Genomic DNA, 25,204 nt, shown 5'->3' with positions numbered 1-25,204 from the left:
TCAGCACCCTGCCTGATCCTCCTTGCACCCTGCTGTCCCGGGAGGTGGGACCAGAGCGCCCAGCGCCCTGGTCCTTCAGGACCAGGGTGCCTAGCGCCCTGGTCCCGGGCCCTATTTTTGGGCCCGGTCTCCTATGGGGCTTCGGGTCTTTTTGTTTGCAAATTGGAAAATAACATTTCCTGGTCGGCCTAAGGTCGGGAAAATCAGTCTTTTAACCCTAATTGGCAAGTATATAAACTACATTTCCTCTCCCATTTAGGGAGGAAGGACATATGTGTACAAGACGCGAAAATGATATTCAAACATTCAAGCATTCAAGCATTCAAGCACTCCTTCAAGCAATTGATCATTCTAAGTCTCCATTCAAGGCTAGGTGTTGCATTCAAGACAAGGATTCAACCATTGAAGAGGAGATCACATACTACAACATACAACATACAACATACAACAACATCTATACCTTCGCATATAAGGATACAAACATCCTTACAACAAGGTATTAGTACTTGTTTTACATTACATTTACAGCAATTTCTCATTTCTTGGTTAATTCCAAATCCGGGGTTTGACCTAAAGGCAAACCCCTAATCCCTAACCCCCCAATCGTCTTCACTTTTCTATGTGTAGGCTGCAGGTACACGGCTGAAATTGAAGATCTGGAATCCTTGTGCAGAGATGAATAGATCCCCCTTCGTTTCGCGGATTTTTCGGAGGACCGTGTGCACGCCGGGCGCCATCGTCCTGTCAACTTTTGTTCAAATTTGCAGGACAGCGTCGTCTTGACATTTTACTGCTAATTCCAGGTCCGTAGCTTCATATCATATCCCTATCTCTATTTATAAGTGAATCTTTCTCACTTTCTATGTATTCCTAGCTTAATCTTTCTATCTACATTCTTTACAAAAGAGGGTATCCTTGCTATCACAACCCTTGAAACTCATTTACAATCCAATCTTGCATTGTGTGGGATTGGATCTTGTGGGTTTCAGCCCCTCTTTTGAATGTAAAGTCTCCCCTAAGTGAAAACCATCAACCCTAGTGACTCTCCCTTCTCTCTCCTCGGAGTTGGGGAGGGGAGAACGACTAGGGTTCGATTTTTCCGCTTTACAGAGGTTTATATTGTTCATATGCTTTTGAGTTTGCATGTTTAACAGTTTTGGTTATATTACTGATATATATGTTACCGAGGTTGAATCTAATGTTTTTATGGATGATTAAGTTTGTATGATTCACCCCCCCCACCCTCTGATCTTGTTGGTTATTGGATCTATACTTATATTAAGTATCAAAACTATCAATTGTTATCAGAGCTTTGGACTCCGAAAGGAAAGTTTAAAGGAACTTGAGTTAAAGATTCAAAGATGTATAAGAGGGATGCACCGAAGCTAAACAAGTCAAGTTTCTCTACATGGCAAAAAAGGATGAAGCTACATCTATCAGAAGTTGGAGAATATGTTGTATACTATCTAGAGAATAATTTTGTTACATCGAGCACCTATCCATTGACTATGGAAAAGATAAAGGTGAAGCAAGAACATATTCAAGCAATGATTGAAATAACATCTGCATTGACCGATTCAAAGTTTAATGATCTAGAAGGCTGCAATGATGCAAAGGCAATGTGGGATAAGCTCATATCAGTATATGGAGGAGATGAACATGTTCAAAGAGAAAAAGTAGACAGTCTGAGAGGACAACTTGAATCTATGAGGATGAATGAAGGTGAGAACATAACTCAGTACAGTACAAGACTAAAGGAGATTGTCAATCAAATCAAAGGAGCAAGTGGAACTATTGAAGAAAAGGATATAACAAGTAAGTTGTTGAGAACCCTTCTACCAACTTATGCAATCTGAGTCTCTACAATCAATGAATTGAGGTCTGTACATAATATGCCAGTCTCTTTAGATGCTACTATTGGTAAGCTACATGCATTTGAGTTAAGTAATTTTGATAACAGTGGATCTTTGGTAAATTAAGTTGAATTTGTATTTAGTTCTTTTCATCTTGATGAATCTAATGATTACAATGAAAGAAAGTATAAGTACTCTGAAGGAAATCATAGTGGAGAAAGTGAAAGATTTCGGAAGAACATGGAAGAAGTACACAAACTGTATGAAGAAATCAGAAAGCAAGAAGAGTTTGAAGCACTATTAGCCAAAAGGTTATCGAGAGGCAAAGGTAAGTATAAAGGAAAACTACCTTTGAAATGTTTCAATTGTGATAAGATACGACATATGGCTTCTAACTATCCTAACAAAGATTTTACTGAAAAGAGAGATTACCAAGATAACAGACATAAAGATAATCATTATAGAGGACACCGAGACTTCAAAAGAAGGGATAGAAAGACATGCTTAATAGCTGATGAGGAATCTAATGATGATAAATCAGATGAGACTAATACAGAGGAAGTAGTTTATGTGACTATTCAAGGATGATGTCAGTAATGTTTTTAAAGGAAAAATCAGAAGCTTTTCAAATGTTTAAATGGTACAAGGCAAGAGTTGAAAATGAAACAGGAAGACAACTGAAATGTCTTAGATCAGATAGAGGAGGAGAGTTCACATCTAATGAGTTCAACTTATTTTGCAGTGATCATGGTATTAAAAGACAAGTCTCTGCACCGAGAACTCCACAGCAGAATGGAATAGCTAAAAGAAGAAACAGATCTATTGTGGATTGTGCTAGAACACTGATGATTGAAAAGAAGGTGCCACAAACATTTTGGAGAGAAGCAATAAGCATAGTTGTTTACACCTTGAACCGAGTTCAATTGAAGAAAGGTACTTTGAAGACACCATATGAAATCTAGTATGATAAGAAACCTAATGTTAGTTATTTTAAAATCTTTGAAAGTAGATGCTATGTTCATAAAGATGATAGAAATGGCAAGCTTGATCAGAAAAGTGAAGAAGAAACATTTCTAGGTTATTCTTCTAGAAGCAAAGCATTTAAATGTCTGATCAAATCATCTAACAAAATAGTAGAAAGTGCAAATGTGAAAATTGATGAATTTGCAGAAAGAAATGATGAAGGAAATTCCAAGGAACCAAAAGACTATGATGAGTTTGTCTATGTTCAACCGAGAAGACTGTTGAAGAAAATGAAGAGAATATCTAGTTACTGAGTGATGAAGAAGATCATATAGAGCCTACCGAGCCTGTATTAGCCAAGTATGTCAGAAGACATCATGCACCAAGTCATATTATAGGAGATAAGGATGATCTAGTGATGACAAGGAACAAACTGAGACAGAACACATGCTTGATATCTGAATTTGAACCGAGAATAGTAAAAGAGGCATTTAACAGTGAAGATTGGGTAAATGCTATGACAAAAGAGATTGATCAAATCAAGAAGAATGACACATGGACACTAATCCCAAGACCGAAGGACAAAAATGTAATCAGTACAAAGTGGATTTTCAAAAACAAGCTAAATGAAAAAGGTGAAGTCATTTGAAACAAAGCAAGACTAGTTTACAAAGGTTATGCTCAAGAAGAAGGAATTGATTATGGTGAAACTTTTGCACCTGTTGCTAGACTTGAAGGAGTAAGAACATTGTTGGCCTATGCTGCTGTCAAGAACTTCAAGGTATATCAAATGGATGTCAAATCTTCATTTCTGAATGGAATATTAGAAGAAGTTTTCATTGAACAACCTGAAGGATTTGTTGAAGACAATAATAAAGATCAAGTATGTAAATTGAACAAAGCTTTATATGGTTTGAAACAAGCACCAAGAGCATGGTATGAAAGATTGCACTCTTATTTGATTAAGATTGGTTTTATAAGGACAAGTGAGAACAACAACATGTACATGAAGAATGATGAAAATGGAATACTGATCTCAACCATATTTGTTGATGATATTATATTTTGTGGAAATGACTCTTTATGCAAGAACTTTGGAAATGAAATGAGCAAAGAATTTGAGATGTCATTAGTCGGTGAGATAAAGTATTTTATAGGTTTATAGATAATGCAAATGAAAAATGAGATTTTCATTACTCAATCCAAGTACATAAAGGAAATCTTGAAGAAATTTGGAATGGATGATTCAAAACCAGTAAGTACTCCTATGACTACCAACTGTAAATTGTCTAAGAATGATGAATCTGCATCTGTCGATGAGACACTCTACCGATCCATGATTGGAAAACTAAAACATGTTGTTCACAACAGACCAGACATAGCACATGCAATAGGTATAGTTGCAAGATTCTCTGCAGATCCTAAGGAAACACACATGATAGCAATCAAAAGAATTTTTAGATACTTGAAAGGCACAGAAGATTATGGCTTAGTATATCAGAAAGGAAATGATTTTGATTTAAAAGTTTATACTGATGCTGATTGGGCAGGCGACATTGATGATAGGAAAAGCACAAGTGGAGGAGCTTTCTTTTTAGGAGAAAGAATAGTGACTTGGCTTAGCAAGAAACAAGGATGTGTTTCACAGTCAACAACAGAAGCTGAATACATTGCTACAGCATTGAATTGTACAAACATTGCATTGATCAAACAACTATTGGAAGGTATAAATGAGAAAGTTACCAAGCCAGTAACTATATTCTTTGACAATACTAGTGTCATTAATATTTCAAAGAATCCTGTTATGCACTCTAAGACAAAGCACATATCTATCAAATATCATTATCTTAGAGAAGAAGCTCAAGAGAAGAAAGTGGTGTTGGAATATGTTAGCACAAAGGAGAAAATACTAGATATCTTCACCAAGCCACTACCAAAGGACACTTTTGAATATCTCAGAAGTAAGTTAGGGGTCCTACCCCTATCTTCTACTCACTGACCAAGTTCGGTGAAAGCATCAATCCAATGACTCTAATGAATATCTTTTGGGAGTTGATGCTGAGTTATACACTTTAGGATGTTTTCTAAAAGTGCATTGGAATTAATACAAGAAATATTACAGGGAACAGGAATTGAAGACAAATGCTCTGACCAAGACTCAGTTGATACACAACAGCAGGAAATCACTTCTTAAAGAAAGAAATTATGTTTTAGTTCTTTACTTTTTGGCATTGTTGTCAAAGGGGGAGAAGACCTACAAAGGGGGAGAAGACTACTATAAAGGAGAGATGACTGAGAGAGAAGACCTATCAGGGGAGAAGACTAAGTGCAAACTGAGCAAACTATAGATTGGGAAGTAGACTGAAGAAATGAGGAGAAGTCTAATGTATGGGGGAGAGCATTTCAGCATTTCAGAATCACAGCAATCCAAATCTATTAAGGTCAAATCAATTGGTTTTTCCATCAATGCCAAAGGGGGAGATTGTTGGCAATATTGCATTATAACAGACAATGAAAGATTGTTGGAGGACATTGAGAAGGTTGTTGATGATTATGGATATAACTGATTAAAGATGTTTTACTATCTTGATATTATTATTTTGTCATTGACGTCAAGAAATTGATTTTCTAATTCAGTATGATGTTGCCATATCTTGAGAAGTATGATATGAAGATTATAAAGATGTCGGTAAAAGACACAGGAAAGAATATGATGAATAAGGTATTCAATGGGCAACTACTACCGAGTCAGACAATGATGAGATCATGATGTTTTAGATTGTTTTAACATCATACATATGTTGTAAATTGTAAAGGTTAATACTATACTATATTATCAAGCAAAGAACCTAGTCGATAAACCCTAAGGAACCTAGTCGGTAAACCCTAAGGTTATCGCTATCGGTTAATGAAGGCGAAATGTCTACCGAGTGAAAGTTTAGTATTCACCGAGTTGTTACCGAGTTGTAACCAAGCTATAACAGAATGCATTAAATGTTTACATGTGGTATTTAATGAAGGAAGCTGATGAGCTAGAGTGGATTAAATGATTGGTAAGCCATGGAAGAAGTTTGTTAATGAATCTAAGGCAATGAAAAGTCGGCATGAAGATATACAGCTCAGATTGAACCGCAATACCCAGGCACAAGTTCCAAGACTATTATGCAAGTTCCGAGGTGGGGTAAAACATTTTCAGATCAAAAGATGCATTGAACCTGGACAAGATTGAAGATCTGATGGCTATGATTGATCATGGGAAATGTGATCAAGGAGATTAAGTGGTTACCTAATTGTTTATAAATAGGAAACTATTGATAAACAATGAATGCGGGCAAGTGTATGCACAGGGATGCTACATAGTGATTACCGAGCACAGAAGCTTGAAGACCTGTTTTGAATAATAGAGTATAGAAGCCCAACAGATAGACAAGATTAGTTCTATGTCTAGATTATATTGAACAAATAGGAATCTGCTTTAGCATTTTAGATGTGAAGTTGTAGATAGATTTTATTACTGTTATTTTGTGAAAGTGACAGAAAATCTCTTAACCGAGTGGACTTAACAGTCTTATATGTAAACCCTCTAGCAAGGTGACATTCTAATTGAGTGTTTGAAATCCTTTAACAAGGTCACTTCTAACAAAGTGAAGATCCTAACAGATCTGAGGGAAATCCCTTAACCGGGTCACATCTAGCAATGTGTTTGTAATCTTTAACAGGATTTTCTTTTAACCGAGCATAGTCTAGAAGAGTATATTTCTTAGTGGGTCTGAAATCCCACAATGGTTTTTCCCTATTTGGGTTTCCACATTAAATCTGGTGTTATGAGGTTTATATTGTTCATATGCTTTTGAGTTTGCAAGTTTAACAGTTTTGGTTATATTACTGATATATATGTTACCGAGGTTGAATCTAATGTTTTTATCGATGATTAAGTTTGTATGATTCACCCCCCCCCCCCCCCTCTCTCATCTTGTTGGTTATTGGATCTGATACTCAATAGTTTAAAGTTATGAACAAAAGTTTTAAAGTCAATTTTGAAGGCCTTAGAGGCTCCAATATGGCCTGAAAGTGGTTGTAACTAGTTTCATTTGTTATAGCATTATAGAATGTTTCATGAACTTTCTGCCTCTTCAAATGGTTTGTCAATCAAATTCCCGATTCAAAAGTTATGGCCTCCAAAAGTTGGATCTCTTGAAATAGGAAATGTAAAAACGTGTTGGACACATAAATGAATTGTAAAAGGGGGTTACATGTGTTGGTGTGTGTTTTGACACTTCATAGGGAATCTTGAATTGGAGATAAGTTGGGCTCCACATTTTGGGTGGTTTTACCTCATGGTTTTGTAATATCATTTGACAGTTTCATGAGTATGTCTTATATAGAAGATTTTTTAGATGAAGGCTATGTGTAATATTCTTATAGCTATTGAATTACCTTTGGATCTCTAGTTAGTGATACTCCTATGAGAAGCTTTCTTTGCAATCATATTGTATTCTATTGTTGATTTCTAAATAATATGTTGGGCGACTTTTGGAGTGTGGACATTTTCTCCTAAAAGGGTTTCCCCGTGATAAATCTTATATTTATTTAAAATCTATTTGTATGTTGTATATCTCCTGTATATGTTTCTTATTTTGTAATAGTTTAAGATTTCTAAGAAAATCTGGATTGTCTCCCCCACTATATTAGTGTTAGAACACCTTATCTTCCTTTCAAGGTAGTCATATAAAATTTTGTTTATAATGGTCCATATTCCAAGTTTGTGTCACTTGGGGTTGCCTCCCATTTCTTATGCAAAAAAATTATACTAAATTTCGTATTCCCCAAAATCAATGATTACTTAAAGAATCAAGCTAAACTACATTGTTGAAATCCTTTCCATGAATTACTATTGCAAGATAATTAAAATATAATTTATTAATAATTATTTCACAAATATATAAAAATTTATTCATAAATTTATGTTAAGAAAGACCCTTTTTTTTTTTTTAGGTAATGGGCCAAAGCCGATAAGGTGTACATACTCTACCCCTTGTGGGATTTCAACTTGTGATCTCTCTTTCAAGAGCACAAGTTCTCCACCACTAGGCCAACTCAAGTTTTACATTAAGGAAGACCCTTTCATAAACACATTAGAATCTTTTTATTTTAAAAATCATAAATACATACGTTAGTAAATCAATGAAAAATTTATGAGTTTATATAAACTATTATGTACATAATACTCCAAAATAATAATGTGGATATTCTATATCCGCTTCACATTCACACATGTTTTCATGATAATAAAATAAAAATCATCACGATACAAGAATTGGTATCATGAACTTATGGAATTGTGAAATCAATCCACAATAACTAGTGAACTTATGGAATCACATTGTGAAATTAATCCACAGTAATTAATGATAGTTATGCAAAAGAAATTATATAAAATAACAAATATGGTGCCATATATAGAATAAGGGATGCAATGCATCAAGTTCTTGCCAATAATTAGAGAGGAACATTGAGATATGTTGATGGAGATGGAGTAGAGAGAGAGATATATATATGGAGAGAAAGAGAACAAAGGGATAGAAAAATATGTAATAGATTAAGTTAAGGTCAACATATGATAACAATATTTAAAAATTCAATAGTAGAATAAATACCCTTAGCTTTGAGCATAACAATGAAGAGATACTACTAATTTGAAGCCAAAATCATTTAGAGGATGACACAAGCTCTATTCAATCTCAAAATTTGTTGTGGTTCATATTTGAGTCTCTTGGGTTTGAACTCAAGCATTGTAAAGAAATCACCATTCATTATTTTCATAAAAAAAATTAATTTTTACTTTGAAACATATTATAAATATTATATATTCATGTTATATTTTAATAATTTCATCTTGTAACTATTAATATATATTTTAAAATTTTGATGTTAGTAGTATTATAATGAGTGATCATCCAATTAGTTTCAATGCTTTATCCTTAATCATTCATACTCATCAAAAATGTGCTTTTAACAACACAAACCAAATAGATATCTTAATCCTATCTTCCTAGAACTTCTTAAAAATGTGAGTTTTTAACTTTAAGTTTTAATTAAATATAAATTTATATATTTACATTATTTAATTTATTTTTACTTGTGTGTAAATTTTATTTGTATTTGTAAAGAAATTACCATTCATTATATTCATATTTTTTTGTTTTTAATTTTTACTTTGAAAAATACAATAAACATTATATATTCATATTATATTTTAATAATTTTATTTCATAGGTATTTATATATATTTAAAAAAAATTACGTTTTTATATTTTAAAATAAAAATTATTTAATTTATAATATATATTTATTTTTATTATTGAAAAATAAAATAAAAGAATCTATTTATTTTATTTTCTATTGTAGTTTTATATTTGTTCATTTCTAATTTATTTATATTTTAAAATATTTTTAATCATATTTAATATACATGAAATGCAATTATGTATATTTATTTTATTTTATATTTATATATTTTATTCTTATATTTGATTTTTTTTCTCTTTCTTAATATTATTTATCATATTTTAATACACACAACATAATATTTTATGTTTCAATATTATAATAAAATATTTCTAAAAATTATTAATTCAATAAAATATAAATAAATAAATAATAATAAAGATAGGAAAATAATATATCAATTTTAAAAAATAAAGAAAATCATTAATTCTAACATTAATTAGTTCATCAAGGCATAGCCATCTATAGTCAAATTTCCAAGTACTACTAACTTTGGAGCAGAAAGAAAGTTGACGGGCCAAAAAAACAAAAGAGTATGTCATAACATTTTTACCAAATGCTGAAGTAGGTATTTTTGGCAAGAGGGGAAAAGAAATGAAATAAATTGTTTGTGATATTATGTGTAATTTATTGGTGCATCAATGTGATAGTGATGTCATCATACTGGTAGTATTAAATGAATTAAAATATGAAAAATTAAATTTTGCACCCATTGTTTTCTACATAGACCAATAGAAATAAAGAAAAATGATAATTTTATAATTATTTAAAATAAATTAAACATGAACTATAAATTTTTTGTTCAAAATTTTTAATACTTTCCAATAATTAGTTGAAATAATGAAAAAAAAGATTCAATGAATGCAATAGACCTGCCTTAGGAACTAACAAATAAATTTATCAATCAAAATGAGTCACATCGCATTGCATTACATTGTGCACAATGATAAAATCAAGTAATATGTGTCTAGTACTAAATTATAATTTAAACTTCTCACAATAATGATTATAAAATTTATTGAACTCATGTAACATATGCACAACAATAAAATCAAGTATTATATGTTTATAAATATCGAAAGATGTGTCATTTATAAGTGATGATAAGTGATCTTTAACAAATTAAAGTGATTGTGTAATATATACTATGGCCATGTCTAGATTTCGAGATTAATTTATCATTTCTATAATAACAATTGATCTTATTTTTATTCTATTCAAGAAACACACTTCTTATTTTTACTGTTGGTGCTTTTGGTAGTGTCAACAAGGTGTTTATGTTTTCTAGTTAAGGGGTTTTGTTGTTGTCAAGTTACTAATTTTACTCATTGATTTCCTATTAAGGTGGAGTTCCTTTTGATTAAATATTTTGAAGGGACCTAGGTTATAAGGTAGTTTTATTTATTGGACATATGTTCCTCAATGTTGTGGAGTTATAACAAGGGGGTTTCTACTACCCTTTTCTTTTTCTTAGCCTTTGGTTCTCCTATTGAGGTGGAGGATGCTTGGTTGTGTTAGGAGGTGATTCAATATCTACATCTTTTATTTTCTTTTTCCCTTCCTATTAAGGTGGATCTATATCCTATTAAGGTGGAGATTGTCACTATAGGAGAAGATTGGAGGTTCTGAAAAGGGGTTGTTTCTACCCTTATTTGGGATGTTATTCCTTTTATCCTATTGATGTGGATTAAGGATGGTTTATCCATTCTTCTTTTGTTGCTCCTTTTGAGGTAGAGCCTATGGACTTTGATGTGATCTTATGTTTGTATTGAATGAAAGTGTGGTTCTATATCCTTATTCTTCCATTTTCTCTCCTTCAAGTGTATCTTGGGCTTAGCATTATTATCTTTTGGAGTAGTTTTTTTTAATGGCTGAGGCCCTGATGTTTGTAACAATCAGTCTTTTTAGCTAAGTTTATTTAGGATTGTTGTTGTTATTCTATTGGTTGGTTGTTGTTTACCTATGTCTTATCTTCTAACAACATTATGTTTGTGGGTTTTTGATCCTAGTGAAATCCATTTGTAAGGGGTTTTGGGTCCCCTCAAAACCTATTTTACCCTTAATCAAAAAAAATTGAACAAGACCTTCATTGATTCTCCTTTTTCATAAATTGGTGTTTCTCTTGTCAACTTCTACCATAATTTCATCCTTCGTTATTTAAATATCGTCACACCTTTTCACCAACTGATAAAGACTAATGTTGTGTTTAAGTGGACAAAGAACCATTCACATGCTTTCAAAATATTCAAAAATATGTTATATTTTGCACTATTATATCTCACACTATAACCTTTTGAGATTGAGATAAATGGTTCATATTATGCACTTAGAGTGGTTCTAAAGAAAACTGGTCAACTTGTGCCCTATCATTCAAAATAATTTTCTACTACTAAATGACTAGACCACATATGACAAGTAATTGTACGCATTGTTTCAAGTCATCGTGTACAAGTTGAGACATTATCTTTTTGGAAAAGAAATTATTTTCCATATTGGTGACTTTCTTATACAATTTCTTAAATTCTTAGAACAAAATTAAAGAAGGTACACATAAAAAGTGGGCCTCATATTTACAGCAATTTCACTTGGTCTTCAAGTATAAGAAAGGGAACATGAACGGTCTTGTACAATGTTTAAGTCATCCTCATACAACACATGATTTAGCAATTGTGACCATTTCTCATTTGAGTTTCAAACATAGTCTTCTTATGAACAAGATTTTGATGTTGGTCGTAGCCACATGAGTTTTCAAAATGCTACATCCTCCAAATTGACACCTTTTCAATATTTTTACATGAAAAACATATAACAATTTGGATAAGCTTTGTGTCCCTCGAGATCACCATTTAGATCTCTTCTCAAGAGGCACACTCACTCTACAATGGTCATTTTGACAAGAAATAAATAGTTCATCATTTGTAACATTTTCCTATTGATCTTATATGTAGAGAGTTGGTCTACTTTTCCTCAAAAGATGTAATATGTTGTCACTTCAAAACAACAAATAAAAAGATAAGCTTGAGAATTCCTTTTACCTATTCCTAACAAAACATTTATATGTAGTTAGTGTTTTTTAATTCACTGTAAGCTGTCATGATTATAGGATCAAAGTGATCAAGTAAAGCCCAAGGTTTAACAAATAAGTGGCAAGGGTCTTCATGCCAATGTGCAGAATCTAAACACATACAAATTTGTGTAGTATATGACTATTCCAAAGGAACGCAATATATAATGGTTGCACATGAAAAATATTATTTTTCACAATGGCATCTTATTCAAAGCTTTCACCATGGGAGCTTAATGGAGACAAGCCCATCAACAAGAATTTTACATCATTTCACAAGCTAGAATGATAAAGGCAGCAACAAGAAGCTTAGAAATTCATAAAATTTTAGAGTACCAAAACATTCTATGCATGCATGGCCCATGGGCCCTTAAACAAAAGGTAGTATTTTTGTAAAAGGTTGTTGTTAAGGTCAAGTTTATTTAACACTTTCATATAAACAATTAGTTGTCAATATTTGAATAGTTAAAAAAAAAAAAATCATAAAAGTTTTAACTTTATAAAATATTATTACTATAACAATTATCTCGCTTGATATCCACATTTAAACCTAAATTTTAATAATTCAACAAAAAAAAAAACAGATTAAAGAAAAAGAAAAATTAACCAATAAAAATTCAATCTTACTTCTTTTATCAAAAACTCAAAATTGTCTTTATATTGAAAAAGTCTACTATCTTGATTGACATATTTATTATGTTAATTATGATAAAACTCTATTTGTCCCTGATTTGTTATCCACGTTGTCTGATTTAGACAATGTGGATCTGTAAGTTTCAATCATCTAAAATGCATAGTAGAGTTATCTTTTTGTGCATTAAATATTTGATTAATTAATATTTGGTGCATTAAATTTTTGGAACATCTCACTATCGTGAAATAGAGAATGAAAGCTCTCGCAAATTTGAAATGGAAGTCAAGATAACTGTAGACCTGTCAGATGGGGAGAGAAAGCAAAGTATGTCGAGAAGACGTGGCCCAAAAATAAAGGAGTGTCAAAAGAGATTTTTCTTTATAAACTTTTGGAGATGGAATTTGGTTATCAGGTTGAAGAACATCACACTCTCAACGTTCCAACTTCACAAATATTTCACGAGTTTCAAATAAGGAGACTTTGTGTGCACAAGGAACTTCAGATTGATATAGGGCAAGAAAATGTCGGATACATAAACGTTTGTTATCTGTCAACTACACTAAAACAATATTTTTCAGAACGATGGCTGCTTAGACTTTAGGGTTTCCTTTGCTTATGGGTTTGCTTAGACTTCGATTGAAAACGACTAAAGACGAACAGGTCATGAAGCGACGAAATGGAAAAAATGGTATGGAGAATCAGCAATGCAAGCAAGTCACACAAGACAAAGAATTGAGTAATAACTTGCGTATAAGTTTAGAACTGTACACATGTTTGCAGCGAATTTATGAAGAAATGAAGGCTTATCCATGTGAGGTGATTGATGTCGCTTCTCATTAAACCAATACTTTGAATTGCAACTTAAAGGTATGTTTTGGGTTATTGACGAAGAAGCTCTATTTCTTCCCTCGAATTTCCACTTATATGGGTAAATTTCTCCCTTTTTCAGTATTTTGGACAGCTATTAATTGCTCTCGTTCTCAAGCATTCAAACAAATGCAAGAAGAGAATGAGTGGGAACAAGAAATTGTCTGGGTGCATCTTGACATATTGTTTGAGGTAGAAATTCAACATCTTGACTTGTTCCTTCAAAATGTTCGTTAAGAGCATAGAATTATACAAGTCCTTATTACGAACGCGCAAATTATCACTTCTACACTGTTATAGATGATTTTAATGAAGAACCTCACATTATTCATGTTACACCAATTCTCATTACAAATGCTATCGTCACAATTAGGATATTGAGTTTCTTTTGAGAAGAAGGTAGTCCTCTAAACACTTCTCCACTTTACTTGATTTCCTCACATGAGCAAGAGTGATCTAACAAGTGATTTAGTTGCATGCAAAGCCACATGTGGCCAATGCATATGCCTCCTCACTTTCAAGAAGGCAGTCCTTAAAACACTTTTTCACTCTATTTGATCTACTTAATTGAGCAAGAGTGATCTAGCAAGTGATTTAGTTGTATTCAAATCCACATGTGGTTAATGCACATGCCTCCCCACTTTGGACCCATATGCAGTAATGGAGAGTCAAATTGGTGAACACATTCATGATTGTGGTTTTCTAGCAACTTCTTTTGATTTTTCTAATTTTAAATATTTTTTTATATGTTTTAAGATGTCTTAGATTGTGTAAAGACCAATCTTATAATGATACTTGGTACTCTATTAACATTTATAACTTATGAGGTATCTGTTGACTCTAAATTTTACTTTGGGAAACAAATAGCCTTATGGGAAATTCAGTGATGGGGGACCTACTGCGCAGGATTCACTGAATAACCTCTGGATTGAGAAGTCGGCTCTTCCTTAGGGGGGGGAGGGAGAGAAGGAAATTTAAAATAAAATAATCTATGCTATTGAGGCAATGCGCGAGAACATTTCATAAAAAGAAGATAGCATATAGAACTAGGAAACACATGGTTTTAAAGCCCATTCAACAACCTACATGCCCGAACAGAACCGAAATTAAGATACAATTAAGATTCCTCTGAAAAACCATAAAGAAACATATATCATGCATCCACCAGATAACAAGTGTGGAACATAGTTTAATCGGCAGAGTATTAGATAGATATTTCTGAAGTCATCAAGCATACAGAAAAATGCATAAAATCCTATTTAAGCATCGAAAAGAGGTAATCACGAAGGCCGCAGACACAATCTTGATTTACTTTCCTCTTGAGAAAACTATAACAGTTCCAATTCTAAGATCCTTAATTGTTTTTCTTAAAAAGTTTTGAACCCCCATAACAGGGAAAAAACAAGCGTAAATAGAGCCCATGACTCTGCTAACAACTCCAAAATATGCCAAACATGCATAACTGCCCCTGAACAGAAAAAACCAAGCCGTGTCACCTCGCAAGGTCACACCCAGCAAAACGGTCCCAAAGTTGTTCTTGCCTGCTATGATGATCTTCATACCAATCCAAATGGAAAAGATTTTGCTAACTGCAAAAGAAAACGTGGCAGGCGGGGAGGTCTCCTCAGAAAAACATCTTCAAACAGAAATGCATCCGCCCTCTTTAAGATGTCAGGTGTCCCTTTCCCACTTGAGCTACAAGGTGGGCCCCAGAAACAAGGCCCAGTCAGCAAAACTTCTCCATTTGTTGTCATCACATTACTCCACTTCTTAAACGCAAAACACAGACCACTGGGATAACATTGAGCTAACAATTGTCCTGCACACCCCGCACTACTGGAAAACCGAGAGGGAAAAGAAGATACTCCGACCGCAAACCTATCCCATGGATTTTAATGTGAACATTTCTTGGCGACTAATAAGGGAAATTTTGTCTACAGAATACAGGAACCCAAAATTGTTGGTTCGAAGACCAGACTTTATGTTAAGACGGGATGGAGTAGGTCAGAGACCTACTGCAGTAACAACAAATCCTCCTTAGAAGGCAACGCTTGCACATCCAGGTTCTGATAGTGTTGATCCAAGCAAATGACCTCACCGAATGGCAAGCCTACATGTTCATCATGGACCAACTTTAAAAGAGCATAGAGCTGGGCAAGGGGATGCAGAAGACACTCTACATCCTCGGTTGAGGCAGGGTCACTCAAGTTCTTGATGAAAGACCTATCTTGCTGAAGGCATTCAATTTGATTTGAAAATTGTTCAACCCCTAATACAGAACCATCAGCAGAGAAAGGGAAAGTCAAGCCCAATGAAATAAACCTTTCTATACGCTACCTAATGTTCGGGATAGAGACTTGTAATGGCTCTAGTGTTGGCATATGCACACTCCAATGAGACATTGTAGGTGATTGAAGGTTTTGTCATTGATGGCAACCTTACAATCCTATGGCACTAGCAAGGCATTACACCGGCACTAGCAAGATCAGACTCTACACTGGCACTCAGACCACCAGCACTGGTAGAGAAAGAAAGCATACCGGCACAGAGGCTGACAGGATTTTTGTTATATTATATTTTGTTTATTATTGTAAAATCTTTGTAAGCCGGCTTGGCAAGTTGTAAAATGACTCTTATATAAGAGAGATCATTATAGAACATTTGTAAGTAAGGAAGACGAATATATTTAGGCGAAATAAGGTAGACCTATTATGCGAATTATAGGTTAAGGGTTTATGTAAGAAGCAGAGCAGAAACCGGTACTGGATCTGGCATTATAGATGCTATTCCGAAGTAGTACAAGACACTGGATTTGTATAATCCATTTTGTAAGTCAGTGAGACTTCCCATTTTGTATTTGAGCAGTGAGCTCTAGGCAGTTGGCCTTCCTGCATGTGCAAGCCCCTCTTGTAGTAGTAATATTCTCTTATTGGCCAGTAAGTGAATATTATGGGTCACAAATCCCACCGAGATTTTTTCTACACCGGGTTTCCTCGTTAAAACCTTGTGTTATGATGTGTTTTTCATGTGGTTGCTTTTAATTTTGTTTATTGCATTATTTCTTGCATACCAGTACACTGTTATAATATATTCTACATGTTTTAAGTTAAGAAATTCAATTCACTGGTTAGATACTGATTCACTCCCCCCCCCTCTCAGTATCTATGGGAATCCTAACAATTGGTATCAAAGCTTGGTCCTCTATTTTTAGAAGCCTAACAGCTTGAGGAAGATCTTGACACCGATAGAAATGCAAAATCTGATGAAGCAACTAGAAGCAGCTCTCTCAGACTATGATGCAGAGAAATTGAAAAATATCAAAGTAGAAGATGATCTAAAGGTAGCCTAGGATATCATTCAGGCACTTCAAGAAAATATTACTATTTCAAGAAACAAGATAAGAGAACTTTGTCAAAAGATGCAAAATGAGAATGATGAAAAAGAAACTCTTAATGATATGATAAACAAGCTGAAACAAGAGAACATGACAACAAAGAATGAGATGCGAGATATGACTATGAGATTTTGTAAAGAAATTGAAGATACAAATAAGAATGAAGAAGATTTGACTAGAAGACTAAGTGATGTTGCAAATGAAAATACAAGACTCAGTTATGAAAATGATTTGTTGCAAACAAATTTGATGCACACTCAGAATGACTCCAATGAACTGATGAGGCAGAAAGAAGTCTTAGAAAGAGAACTAGATACTGCAAGTCAACATAAAGAGAAATTCAAGAAAAGCTCAGAAGAACTTGGTAACTTGCTAAAGAATCAAAAACCTAAAGGTGACACTTCTGGAATTGGCTTTGAAGTTGGTGAAAGCTCTGGTACTGCAAACACTAAGGATCATAGAAAACCGGTAAGGCAACCTAATGCTTATAAGTTCAATGGAAAATGCTTTAACTATAATAAGTATGGTCATAGAGAAAATGAATGTAGATCTAGAAATTATCATAATATCAACACACCCACCGGTCAATGTTCAAAATGCAACAAAGTTGGTCATAGCTCTGAAAATTGCAGAATGAATGTGAGATGTTATGTTTGTGGAAGATTTGGACACCTATCTAATCAATGCAGAACACAAACTAGCATAGGTTATGGGAAAGCTATTCAGAAGAATAATGTGACTTGTTATGCATGTAACAAGATTGAGCATATTGCTAAATTCTGTAGAAGCAAAGGATCGCCGGCAAACAACAAAAGTTCTAGTTTGAAAGGAAAAGAATAAGTTGAAGAGGTTAAGCAAGAATTCTCAAAACAATGGATTAGAAAGTCCGACCTAAATATTGTTGGGAATACTCCTCCACCAATAGAACCAATCAACACTTCACCAGCAGGAATCTCTTCATCAAATTGAAGAAAATTTTCTTGAGGGTTTGGCAATCAATGAGACATATGCTATAATTCCCTCAGTTAATGGTGAGAAGTTGGAAATTACTTCTATACCGGCAGACAATGTTAAGTGACTACTTAATCGGCATGCATTAAATGTGGTAGATGGCAAAAAAACATTATAAATTTGTGGTTTTGGCTCCATTTCATTTCACCAAGATTTCAAACATTCGAAGAGTGCAAAATTTGTAGAGCTAAGGCATTTCAAGCAAGAGGCAAAGCACTTTAGCAATCAATCCATCCAAAGGAAGAAAAAGGTATTTATCATGGCATCCTCCTCTGCACCTGAATTCATAGAAAACCCTATAGTAGTTGAGGTTATAAAACGCCCTAGGCCCATATTTCAGCTAGTTCCCGAGGTAGCTAAGAAAGATGACAATGTAGGTGCTTTTTTCCAAATTCCAAAAGGAGTTGTTTTCGCAGAAGACCCCCGAATATAAATTCATTGCAACATAGAGGAATTAGGAGATGAAGAAATTAAAAGCATGCATAAGACTATTATATGTGACAATTCTGGTAATGTAAAACCTGAACATAAAATTGTCGAAACCCTAGGAGTCACCAAAATCCTCTGCATTCCTGAATTTCCCAAGGAGGTGATCAGGATAGTTTAAAACAGGGTACATGGTTCATTCTTTTGGCTTGATTTAGTTCACAAAATTACAAAGGAAGCTGTGAAAGCAGTAATAGGGTTACCTTCCACCGGTAACAGACCAGACAAGACTAAGAAGGTCTCCAATGACCTAGTAATGAACTTAACTAGTACAACATCAGACAGAAGGTCTCTGAGGGTTAATGATGTGACCGATATAAATGTGAGATTTGTTAGCATGATTTTAGGGTACAAAGCAACTCATGCAAACAGACTTAACTCAGTTTCCAGTTTATGCATTAAAAGTGCTTATGACATGGTTAAAGACAATGTAAAAATTGATGTATGTGAATGGTTAAAAGATGAGTTGATTGATAACTTAGGCAAAATCAAGAAGGATAAGAAAGGAACTTTTAGATTTGGTAATCTACTTGTATGCTTGATGCTACACATAACCAAACAAGTTCCTGGTATAGGTAGTAAGAACCTTGGATTTCATATACCGGTAGGAAAATAGTTAACAGACCTATTCAATAACATGGGTGAAAACAAAGAAAAGAATATTCATGACTATTTTCAAGCACTAAAGGTTAGGATGAACAAAAGAATCAGACTATCACAGAAGATTGTCAACAAATACAAGGATGAAATATGTTTTGTGATCAAAAAGGATGAGATCTGGATGGAAGCAGTCATCCCAAGAACAATTTGGGTAACAGAGATGGGTTATGAGACTGACAATCATATAATTGAGACTTATGCTAAAGCACTTCTAGATGCACCAAATAAACCAAAGGAAGAAGTATTTGGTAGTGTTGAGACCATAGAAAGTCAAATTCAATCTAAGAAGAGAGTGAAAAAGGTTGAAGCAGTTGTGAGAAGAGGCTCTAGACAGGCTAAGGCTATTAAAGAAGATGTATTGAAACAAACCGGTATCACTAAGGATGAGTTAGGAACTCTACAGCTTGAGACTCACCTATCACTGGTAGCTACTTCTTCAGAGAGTGACATGCCTGCAACTTTCAAAAGAGTTGAAAGGAAAAGGGATCCTTCACCGGCATCCACACCCTTGCCTAGAAGGACTAGACAAAAACAACAGGTAGTGAGGTCTCTGGTTAGAAAGACAACACCAAAGAAAAAATTGACACCAAAGAAGAAGAAGACTAAACAAAACATGGCCCCTCTTGACAGATTGCTAAATGAAATCACAGAGGAAGGGAAACTCAAGAACATAGGAAAGTTCTATGATACACTATCAACAGATGAAAAAGAACAAGTTGAAAATAGTGTCATTTTACACATGGACATCTATAAGAAGTTCTTAATGGAAGTGATAGATGAACTACCAAATGAATTGTTCAAAAGACTGGAAGCAAGAAGACAAGCTGTTGTAGAGCTTGATAAGAAAATCAAAATTGAAAAGTTACTTGTTGTTTATCCAATAAACTCACCCAAGGAGATAGATGACTTAATTGCAGAAGCCAACCGGTCAATATTCTCTACTGCAGACCGGCATATTGCATTAATGGTTGGAAGAGTGAATGAAGTAATAGAAGAAATAGAAAATGCATGGGACATATTCCTTGTTGAGAAAGAAAAACAGGAAGAGTATAGGAACCCCAAACCATTAAAGGTATACCAAAAGGAGAAGGACAAAGGAAAAGGAAAGGTTGGTGGACCTCCGAGCATCAAAGTAAAAGATAACTTATCCCCACCGCCTCAAATTACATCACTGGTAACAACTACTAAAGATCAACCGGAAGATGAGAGTATGGACATAGAGGATACAAATCCTATCCTGGGGTACTATACAGAGTTGATGTTGATACACAAAAGGTCAACATTATGATAGACAAAGATACAACTGGCAAGACAGATATGGCTAGTGAGCCATTGACAAATGACAGCATTGACAATACTGAAAGAAAAGTTGAAGTTGATAACACAGAGCAACAAATAGAGAGACAAGTAGAGAAACAGGCTCCAGAATAGGAACAAATTCACATAGAAACAGTGCCACCGGAAACAGGGCAAGATCAAAAACCATTGCTTAAAGAAATGGAAACATAGACTAACCTACCAGAGGTCACTGCAAGCTTGGTTACTTCCTCCACTGGCAGAATTCAGAATGTTGGTTCCTCCTCAATAGGTTACAAATCAACAAATGTAACTGAAGTACTTTTGGACTCCATCAAAAAGATAACAAATCAAGTAGTTCACAGGCTTATAAAGCTATAGATGACACAATCCCAATTTTGAAGATGATAGCTCCTAACTGTAACATAAACAATAAGGATTCTTTAAGCCAACTTGACACTTTCTATAAATACATCACTGAGAACACAGTGACTGTTGAGCAACTAAAGGAAGAAGCATTGAAGGATAAGTTAGAAATTGAAAAGCAAAAATTATTTGAAGATCAGATAAAGAAGTGTACTAGGGAATTTGACACACTTCTACCAGAACTATGTAACTTATTGAAGGAATTTAAAACTCTGTACAAAGATACTTGCAAGACAAACTTTTTTATAGTAGACATAGATAAGAAAATGAGAAAGATACAAGAAGAAATCAATAAACTTGCAGACAATTTTGTTAACTCACCTGATACATTATCAGTTTTTGAACAAAGGATAACCAGTTTTGAGGAAGAATTACTTAAGTTAGATAGAGAAAAGGAGAGAATAGTAAATAAGGCAAAGAATTTGAGACTAAGACTGAGTCCAAGATTGGACTATATAGCATCATTACAGAAGGAAATATCTGAGGCACTAGTACAGGGACAGAGAACACCGGCAGAGCATATCCAGCACCTCACCGGTATAGTTCAAAGAACAGAGATAGCAATAAAGGACAGCAAGAAGTTTATGGAAAGTATAAACTTGATTTTGGCAGATCTTTTTCAAATTGTAACCACCCAGTTACAAGGCTAAGACTACAACTCTACTGACATCTTGACAACCTTTGTCATTGATGCCAAAGGGGGAGTAGTAGCATGAGAAAATAACCGGTAGAAGACTTATCTGCTCAGGGGGAGCTCTTATATTTTTGGTAACATATTTTCGGAAACATTTTTGGATTACAAGTTTTGGATACACTTTTGAATTTTCTCATGAGTGTTGCCATCAATGCCAAAGGGGGAGATTGTTGGCATATGCACACTCCAATGAGATATTGTAGGTGATTGAAGGTTTTGTCATTGATGGCAACCTTATAATCCTATGGCACCGGTAAGGTATTACACTGGCACTAGCAAGATCAGACTCTACACCGGCACTCAGACCACCGGCACCGATAGAGAAAGAAAGCATACTGGCACAGAGGCCGACAGGATTTTTGTTATATTATATTTTGTTTATTATTGTAAAATATTTGTAAGTTGACTTGGCAAGTTGTAAAATGACTCCTATATAAGAGAGATCATTATAGAACATTTGTAAGTAAGGAAGAAGAATATATGTAGGCGAAATAAGGTAGACCTATTATGCGAATTATAGGTTAAGGGTTTATGTAAGAAGCAGAGCAGAAACTGGTACTGGATCTGGCATTATAGATGATATTCTGAAGTAGTACAAGACGCTAGATTTGTATAATTCATTTTGTAAGTTAGTGAGACTTCCCATTTTGTATTTGAACAGTGAGCTCTAGGCAGTTGGCCTTCCTGCATGTGCAGGCCCCTCTTGTAGCAGTAATATTCTCTTATTGGCCAGTAAGTGAATATTGTGGGTCACAAATCCCACCAAGGTTTTTCCCACACTGGGTTTCCTCATTAAAACCTTATGTTATGGTGTGTTTTTCATGTGGTTGCTTTTAATTCAGTTTATTGCATTATTTCTTGCATACCGGTACACTATTATAATATGTTCTACATGTTTAAAGTCAAGAAATTCAATTCACCAGTTAGATACTTATTCACCCCCCCCCCCCCCGCTCTCAGTATTTGTGGGAATCCTAACATCCAATATGACTTATACCTGCACGACCATTCTGTGGTGATTGATGAAAACATTCATCCTTTTGATCATCTATTTGCGATCGGCAATACCCTTCGCTCTCAGTTCATCATCTTGAGATGCATACAACATTTGGATAGAAACCTGAGCCACAGGGATCTTGGGAGCCAAAACAACCATCGAGCTATTTACTAGAGCTTATGCTTCCACACAAAGGGATTGTGCTTCTTGAATGAATCTCAGCACAGACTGAAGTGAGGGGCCATATTGCTTAATTTTCTCCCAATGTGAAACATATAACTCCGCTAAAATTGTCGAAAAATCTCGAGCCACTTGCATCGGGGGTGAAATGCTCAGGAGTCGCAAGACTTCATCACCTTTCGCCATCACTTCTTGTTGAAGCTCCATCCATTTTATTCTGTTCGATAATCATCTGATTCTCTAGGGTGAGGATTCTGGCCTTTCCATCTTGTACTATCTACTGAAGCTGTGATGTTTGATCTTGTTTATGTCACAAGAGAGCCTCCACCTCTAGAAGGTGCTTCTTAGATTGCCTGATACTTTCCTCTTTTTCTTTCAGCTCTTCCTTGAACCTCATCTTTTCCTCAGACAACAACACTTGAGCCTCACTCAGCTGTCAGGCATAGTCTTCCTTCAAGTGAATCTCTTCACGCAGCTCCACTTGCACCTGAGTAACATCTCTAGAAGTCGCCTTTAACTGTTGAATCTCTGAGTCCTTCTCTTGCAACTCCTTCAGAGTCACATTTCTCGTCACCTCCTGGCCTTTTAACTGAGAGCTTAGGCCCAGCGAAAGTAGTCTAGATGGGATGAGAAAGGGCAGATGGGGAAAATAATGGGATGAAGGGGGGGTCTTGATGAAAAAGGGCTTGTGGACGCTACTCCCATAACTGGAGGAGGGGACTCTCCAAAACCTAGCCTATGCAACATGGAGGTTGCTTCATACATTTGCATGGGAAAAGATGTGGGGATAAAAGAAGAGGTCGGGAAAGGAATAGAGGCCTGCAAGAATGCATTTTAGGGCTCAACCGGTGTCCTAGTAGGGGCCAAGGTGAGGGCAGTAGGAACTAGGGCTTGCATTGTGGCAATGGAGACACCGGGAGAAACCAACTGAACAGGAGATAATGATAAAAGAGGACATACCTGAGTCATGGAAGGCAATGACCACTGAAAATTTGAGGTTGTCTCTTGGATCTGAGAAGGTGGACTCCTCCTTACTTCACTAGAATGTTATCTTTTCTTCAGAGGGGAGTCACGCGATTGCTTCTCGGATTGCCTTTTACTCATCTGGGAATGGGGTCTGCAAGCTGAAACATCTAAAGGAAGGAGAAATTGAGGCTCTAGATCTTTCTCTTCAACATTTATAACCTCTACCCTCTCTCATGGGGCCACCTCAGAGGATTAGTCCCCACGTGAGGAGTTGTCACTTGTCTCATCATCGGATTTATTCAATCGACACCATTCATGCTTGAACTGATCATCCAAAGGGGCATTTCCAATGTTGGCTCTAGACTAACTCACCTCTTGCCAGTAGACCCAAAAGTCCTCCTTTTTCCTAGGCCAGGCTAAATTTTTCATACTTTCTAGCATAGCCCAGGGAATAGGCTTTGCGAGATTGAATCTTTGCAGGGGCGAATAAAAACTCAACCATGGGGGGTGTTTTAAAATAGGAAAATCATCAGGGCCCACATATACACTCGGATCATCAACCCTAGGATTTGTACGCTCTTCCCATGAGTTCCAAGCTTCATGCTTTACAACATTCTTTCTATTGCTGAGGTAGCCATCAGGGTCATAACTCCAAGAGTCATCAATAACTACCAGACTGAGTTGTACCATTCTAGATGTCAAGACTTCCTCTGCAATGTTCCTCTGTACAAGAGTGATTGGGCCAATAGCCTTGTGGTCTTCAGTGATGGAGGTATCATGCTTTCCTGATCCAATAGCCCTCTCAATTCTCACTAACTACCGCACAATTTCAAGAGCTAGGCTTCGCTCGGTAACATAGGTAGGCAGGCGGAAAGGCTCTTTGGAGAAACCATGTACTCAGACGAAGGAAAATTCATGACCTATGAACCAGTCACAAGGGGGACGCTCATTCTGCATCCAATTCATCTGAACCTGGGAGAAGTGGGCTAATGGTTAATTAGGGATTGAACTGAGATCTTTGAGCATGGGAGTCAAAAAGAAGTCTGCAAACTGATACGCATTGTAAGAGGCTAAGAAGAGGTATTTCCAAGTGGACACCGACATTCTATTTCCTGACTCGTCAAAAATAGCCAACCATATGAACTGGCTGAAAAAAACCTCATTTTGGTGTAGAAGCAAATGGACTAGAATCGAAGAAAACCTGAAGTGTCGCAACTGTTGGAATTCTAATAATTGTTTCACTATGGCCTTGGCCATAGTGATTGAGAAGTCAAAATGAAATGGTTCCCTTTGTTTCCTGCACTTAAAGAGAAATCTCATCATTGAGGCTGTGATATCACAGTCATTATCGTAACCGCAAAGCCAAGCAAGAGTAGAAGAAATTTCCTTGAGGTCTTCCTGCCTAAGGTCACTATGTGACAAGGG

This window comes from Cryptomeria japonica, chromosome 8 (assembly GCF_030272615.1).
Source record: "Cryptomeria japonica chromosome 8, Sugi_1.0, whole genome shotgun sequence".
NCBI classification, from domain to species: Eukaryota; Viridiplantae; Streptophyta; class Pinopsida; order Cupressales; family Cupressaceae; genus Cryptomeria; species Cryptomeria japonica.
The sequence above is the reverse complement of the archived record's forward strand: the minus strand, read 5'-3'. Positions refer to the sequence as shown.